Source organism: Dendrobates tinctorius, unplaced genomic scaffold, assembly GCF_039654945.1.
Source record: "Dendrobates tinctorius isolate UK_male_01 unplaced genomic scaffold, ASM3965494v1 ptg000078l, whole genome shotgun sequence".
NCBI lineage: Eukaryota > Metazoa > Chordata > Amphibia > Anura > Dendrobatidae > Dendrobates > Dendrobates tinctorius.
This window is the reverse complement of record NW_027361746.1, coordinates 8,569,555-8,576,737: the sequence shown is the minus strand read 5'-3', so window position 1 is coordinate 8,576,737 and position 7,183 is coordinate 8,569,555.

Genomic DNA, 7,183 nt, shown 5'->3' with positions numbered 1-7,183 from the left:
AACTGCTCGTGCCCCGGGGCGGCCTGTGGGGGTCTTCATGTGGTGCTCTGATTAGATAATCATAATGCAGACTGCTGACAGGTCACTGATCCCTCACTGACCGGCCCACTAGTTTACATACTGCATATCTTATTGTTTGAAGAAATTAAAAACAAAATTACATTCATCATGCAGGCGCCTGCGTTGTAGCTGATATGGTGGCTAAGATGCCTGTTTTCGTTTTATTTAGACATATAGTTTTGTTTGTATATCAAACCTTAATCAAAATGGTGCTGGTGGCTACACCTACACAGTAGCATCTATTGCATACCGATAGATACTACAGCGAAGGCGACATCTTGATGGAAGCTAATTATTTTTTTCTCTACCAAAATGACACCGCCGGCTTAGTGAAGACACGATAGATGCTACTGCACAGGCGCTGCCGCCGGCGCCATTTTGATTAAGATATTTTTTTCTTCCAAACAAAACTACGGTATTTGTCGAAGTAAAACAAAAACAGGCATATTATCCACTGTATCATGCTACATTGTATGTGCCGCCGTCGCCTGCCTGCTGAATGTGATTTTATTTCCAATACATATAATATTCAGTATATAAACTATTGGGCCGGTCAGTGAGGGATCAGTGACCTGTCAGAAGCCCTACTGGTGAATAGCTAATCAGAGCACCACATGAAGACCCCCCACAGGCTGCCCCGGAGCACGAGCATATCATTAACTCAACACTGAAAATAAAGATTACACAACTACAAGACTGATTTCATCACCAGGTATCATTGTAATCAGTATAATGGCGCCGACCTGACACTGTGTGTAGGTTACTGAGCACAATCCTGCTGACAGGTTCCCTTAACTTTATATTATTATTATTATAATAATAATAAATAATAATACATTTTATTTCTATAGCGCTGACATATTCCGCAGCACTTTACATTTCAGAGGGGACTTGTACAGACAATAGACATTACAGCATAACAATAATCACATAGATCATAACAGATACCAAGAGGAATGAGGGCCCTGCTCGCAAGCTTACAGTCTATGAGGAAAGAGGTAGACACGAAAGGTGGGTGGTAACAGTTGCCCTGATTTTTTGGACCAGCCATAATGTTAAGTGTGTAACAGTACAGACACAGAGGGCTAATGGATGCATAAAGCATGTGGGAACATGATGCGGGGAACCTGGTTATGGTAAAAAACTTTTGGCTGTGCCACACAGGGATAGATTAGGTTAATGTGTTGAGGCGATAGGCCAGTCTGAATAAATGCGTTTTCAGGGCACGCTTAAAATTGTGGGGATTGGGGACTAATCGTATTGACCTGGGAAGTGCATTCCAAAGAATTGGCGCAGCATGTGTATAGTCTTGAAGACGGGAGTGGGAGGTTCTGATTATTGATGATGCTAACCTCAGGTCTTCAGCAGAACGGAGGGCGCGGGTATGATGGTATACTGAAACAAGGGAGGAGATGTAGGGTGGTGCTGAGCCATGGAGGGCTTAGTGGGTGAGGGTAATAAGTTTATACTGAATTCTGGAGTGGATGGGTAGCCAGTGTAATGACTGGCACAAGGTAGAGGCATCGGTGTAACGATTGGTGAGGAATATGATCCTGGCTGCAGCATTCAAGACATATTGGAGGGGGAGAGTTTGGTAAGAGGGAGACCGATTAGAAGAGAGTTACAATAGTCGAGACGAGAATGAATAAGAGAAACAGTAAGAGTTTTTGCAGAGTCAAAAGTAAGAAAAGGTCGAATTTTAGAAATGTTTTTGAGGTGCAGATAACAAGAGTGAGCCAGTGATCGTATGTGGGGGACAAAGGAAAGCTCAGAGTCAAGTATGACCCCAAGTCAGCGGGCCTGTTGCTGGGGAGTAATAGTAGAACGACACACGAAAATGGCAATGTCGGGTGTAGGTACATTAGTAGCGGGAGGAAACACGAGTTCAGTCTTTGACAGGTTTCAGTTTCAGATATAGTGAGGACATGATGTTAGACACAGCGTTTAGATAATCGCTGGTGTTTTCTAGAAAGAATGTATTCTGTCAGTGGAGCTGTACGAGGGCTTATATTTTGGGTCACAATATGTATCTTTCAGTGGTACTATTTTGTAGTACATAAGACATTTTGGGAGGCAGAATGAGCAAAATAAAACATGATTTTTCTTTTTTCAACCCGTTTACCATTCAGTGTATTGAAATGTTTTTTTTTGGTAGCCAAATCTTGAAACTTTTATTTTTTCCTAGACTGAGTCATCTGGGGACTTGTTTTCTGCAGGACAAGCTGTAGTTTTCACAGATATCATTTTGTTGTACATGATTTTTAAATCAATTTACTTCATTTTATTGAGAGGTGGGATGAGTTTAGTAAAAGGAAGATCTATGAATTGTCATTTTTAGTTGGCAAGAGGAAAATTAATGCTAAAAAAAAAAAAATATTTTTCAGTTTCATAGGTGATGAAAATTATTCTGGAGATGTGTGTGCAGTGCATCTATTAGGCCATGTTCACACGTTCAGTATTTGGTCAGTATTTGACATCAGTATTTGTAAGCCAAAACCAGGAGTGGGTGGTAAATACAGAAGTGGTGACGTGTTTCTAATTATACTTTTCCTCTGATTGTTCCTCTCCTGGTTTTGACTTAGGTTGGGTTCATATCACGTTTTAGCAGCCCGTTCAAAGCATAGCGTTGACAGGCTGCTAACGGTATAGCATAACACGATCGTGTTATGCTATACCCGCTAGCGCAGATGAATCATCTGTGATTCATCTGCGCTAGCGGTGACGGAGCCTCAGACGCTGCAGGCTGCGTCCGAGGAGCCGTCAGCGAATGACGGCACATTGCGAACGCGTGCCGATTTACGGCATGTGTCGCGATGCGCCCGACAATGAGGCTCAATGGCGGAGTTAATGGACTGCCTATAGCGCAATGTGACCCCGGTCTTACAAATGCTGATGTAAAATACTGACCAAATACTGAACTTGTTTAGAATAGTTGTTGGAGGTGCTGCTGTAGAAGAATCTTTGGAGAAGATCCTAAAGTATCAGCCTTAAGGCCTGTCACACGAAGCGATATCGCTAGCAATATCGCTATAACGTCACTGGTTTTGTGACGTAGCAGCGATATTGCTAGCGATATCGCTATGTCTGATACTTACCTCCGACCGGCTCCCCCGCTGATTATCGCTGATCACGCGAGAACGGCCTGGGCCGTTTCTCGTCGTCAGCTTCCTGTGGCGCCGACGAGCGACGCGTGGACTCGGGCGGGAGGACGTCAGGATCGCCGCGTCTGACAGGTAAGTAGCGACCCCCGACCGCTGCTATGTCGCTGTTGAGATCTGCCTGTGTGGCAGCTCAATAGCGATCATTTAGCGATGCACCAGCGATCCTGACCGCGTCATATCGCTGGTGCATCGCTAAGTGTGACAGTACCTTTACCATTACAGAAATCAGGTCTGTAAGAGATAACAGGGTTCAATCAGTGAAGATAAAGATTCCATTTAACTTGGCGGGGGACAAGGATATGGCAAACCTTTTGTTCCTGTTGTCTGTGATAGAATGGCTCCTATTACACGGTCTGAAGCTTCCACTTCTACAATAAAGGCATGCTCAGGATTGGGATGAATCAGTATAGGAGCTGTGGTGAACTTCATGTTCAGGCCAGAAAAAGCATCTTGTGCTTGAGGAGACCAAACAAGCGACATGCTTATATGCTTTCTTTGTTAATTCAGTGATTGGTGCAGTTATACCTGAAAAATTCTTAATGAAACGTTTGTAAAAATTGGCAAAGTCCACAAGTGGTTGGACTTCTTTCACGCTATTTTAGCGTTGACCACTCATTGATAGCTTGAATCTTGCTAGAGTCCATTTTCAATCCTTGCGTAGAGATTGTCTAGACCAAGAATTGGATCTTTGATGGAACTCACATTTCTCCAGCTTAATATAAAGATGGTGGGTTCTTAAGCACTCTAGCACAGTTTTCACATGATTTTGATGTTCCTCGGCAGAATTAGAAAAGAATAGTAAGTATATCATCCAGATAAACGACTGCAAATTTATCAAGCAAGTCTCTGAAAATGTCTAACAAAATGCTGAAACGTTGCAGAAGCACTTCTCAGTCCAAACGACATGACTAAGCACTCACAGTGTCCATAACATGATCTAAATGCTATTTTCTATTCATCACCTGGTCTAACACGAACCAAGTTACCGTATATGCCCCTCGAAGTTTATAGTTCCGTGAACAACTTTGCATGAAGAACTCTGTCCAGCAGCTCGGGGATCAAAAGCAGAGGGTAACGATTCTTTACAGTAATTTTATTCAGTGCACTGTAATCACCGCAGGGTCTGGAGCAATATGTTGCTTTTGTAATTGAAGGATCGGTTCAGACTGCAGTGCAGTCTTATTGCTTAGATCTTGCACAATATTTTGGAGATCCTGTTGAATGTTATGAATTGTCTGAGTTTCACATGCCGTGTGCTTCCTTTTTACTGTTTGCATGTACGCTCAGATGTTGGTAAGAAAACAACTCATTTTAGTTTCATGCACTTCCAATTTTCCTCCCTCGGTGGCTTCCATGATGATGGCTTGAGTATCCTGTTACGGTACTGGAGTAGCACTGCTGGAAACCAGTGCCTGAAAGAGCACAAGTAGGAACAAGCGGTAAGAGATGTTCTTGGAGATAGCAAGGGGTTGTCGTAAACAATCCGGAGATAAATGAGAACAGTATGGGTAGCTGGAGACTGGAACTAGACTAAAAGCTAGACACAATTCTCAAGCAATGAGTGAGGTATTCACGTGGCTTTAAGTAGGCCCAGACGGGAAACAAGATGGATTCCACAGGCTCAGAATCTGCACTCCTAGGAAAGAGCAATTGCAGAACACAACTGCAGCGTCCAGTGGTAAGGAGTGGGATTGCAGCACAATTATTAAGGTGAACAATAGCAGCCACTAGTGGTGAAACTGGAAAAGGACAACAGTAATCCTGACAGGTGGCCTCCAAAACCATTTACAAGGTGTGACACTTTCAAAAGGGGGTGCTACTAGGTACTAACCATGCAGGGTGCCCAAACTTTGCATTGGCCCATTTTCCTTTTTGTAATTTTTAAAATGTAAAAGATGAAAATGTATTTTTTTGCCTAAAATACAAATGAAATGTGTCACCTTTAACTTTATCCCTTTTAGAGATCATTTCACCTTCAACTTGCTTATCTGCTCACAATAACAATTTTGACCAGGGGTGCCCAAACTTTTACATGCCACTGTACATGAACGACTACGGGAAGTGCATTATATGATATCAAGGACTTTAGGATTCATTATACTATATGGAGGACTATGGGGAGTGCATTATACTATATGGAAGACTATGGGGTGCATTCTACAATATGGAGGACTATGGGGAGTGCATTATACTGTATGGAGGACTATGGGGTGCATTATACAATATGAAGGACTATGGGGAGTGCATTAAACAATATGGAGGACTATGGGCATTGCATTATACTGTATGGAGGAGTATGGGGTTCATTATACAATATGGAGGACTATGGGGAATGCATTATACTGTATGGAGGAGTATGGGGTGCATTATACAGTATGGAGGACTATGGGTAGTGCATTATACTGTATGGAGGAGTATGAGGTGCATTATACAATATGGAGGACTATGGGGAGTGCATTATACTGTATAGAGGGCTATGAGGTGCATTATACAATATGGAGGACTGTTATGATTGAGTCACCGTAGGAGGCAAAAACAGAAATGCTAGCTAAGTCCAGAAAATCAGAGAGGTTGGCAGCTATCGGATTGCAGACCCCTGATCCTATCCAAAACAACTAACAGTAGCCGTGGGGGGTTCCTACGATGCCCTAGACCCCTCGATCACAGTCGGAGAATTAAATTGGCCTAAAGAAAGAAAGGGGAAATCTAAACTGCCCCAGAGCAGACCCCAAAGCAATAGGCAGCCCCCAACATATAATGACGGTGAAGCAAGATGAAAACACTAACACAGACAGAAAGATAGACTGAGCAAAGACGGGGCCCAAGCTAACTAGATAGGAAAGGACAGGAAGGCTGCTGTCTGCAATCCGTGAAAAATCATATGAAAATAAGAGCCAACAGACTGACAGTGAAAAAGGCCCTGAAGACGCTAGGCTTCAAAAAAGCTATGTCAGTACTCAGGAATATTCTGAAGACAGAGCAACCGGCAAAAGGAGATTCAGCTCACCCTAGCAGGGAATGGCAGAATCCAGAAAAGCAAGGAAAACAAAAACAAAATACAAATGCTAACAGGCAAAGCAGAAAACTTAGCTTTAGAGGAGCAGGAATCAGACTGGTGTCCTAGAAGTCCACAGAGAAATCACCCACAGGGCAGAAGGGCGTCGGCAGCCTTATATCCAGTCCGTGACTCCACTCAGCCAGTCATCCTCATTAGGCTCAGGTGCCTGATAATCAGGCTCATTACCTTCCTTTACCAGAATAGGGAGTTCACCAGACCTCAGTGACGAAGGGGAAAATGAACTCACAACAGTACCTCCCCCTTGAGGAGGGGTCACCGAACCCTCAACCACGCCACCAGGGCGATAAGGGTGAGCCCGATAAAAGGCACGCACCAATCTTTTGGCATGAATATCAGAGGCAGAGACCCAGGAATTATCCTCCTGACCATAACCCTTCCACTTAACCAAATACTGGAGTCTCCGTCTAGCCAGATGGGAATCCAGTATTTTCTCTACCTCATATTCCATGTTACCTTCAACCAATACAGGGTCTGGAGGTGCCACCCCAGGAACAACTGGTTCAACAAACCTCTTCAACAAGGACTTATGGAACACATTATGGATTTTAAATGTGACAGGAAGAGCCAAACGAAAAGAGACCGGATTAATAATCTCCAAAATCTTGTAAGGTCCAATAAATCTAGGCTTAAACTTAGGAGAAGCCACCTTCATAGCAATATTTTTTGATGATAACCACACCATATCACCAATCTTAAACTGGGGACCAATGGTCCTATGTCGATTGGAAAACCGCTGGGCCTTTTCCTGGGAGAGAGATAACTTATCCACCACTTGGTCCCAGATCTGGTGCATTCTCTCCACCACAGTGTCAACACCTGGGCAGGCAGAAGGCTCCACCTGCCCTGAAGAAAATCGAGGATGAAACCCAAAGTTACGAAAAAA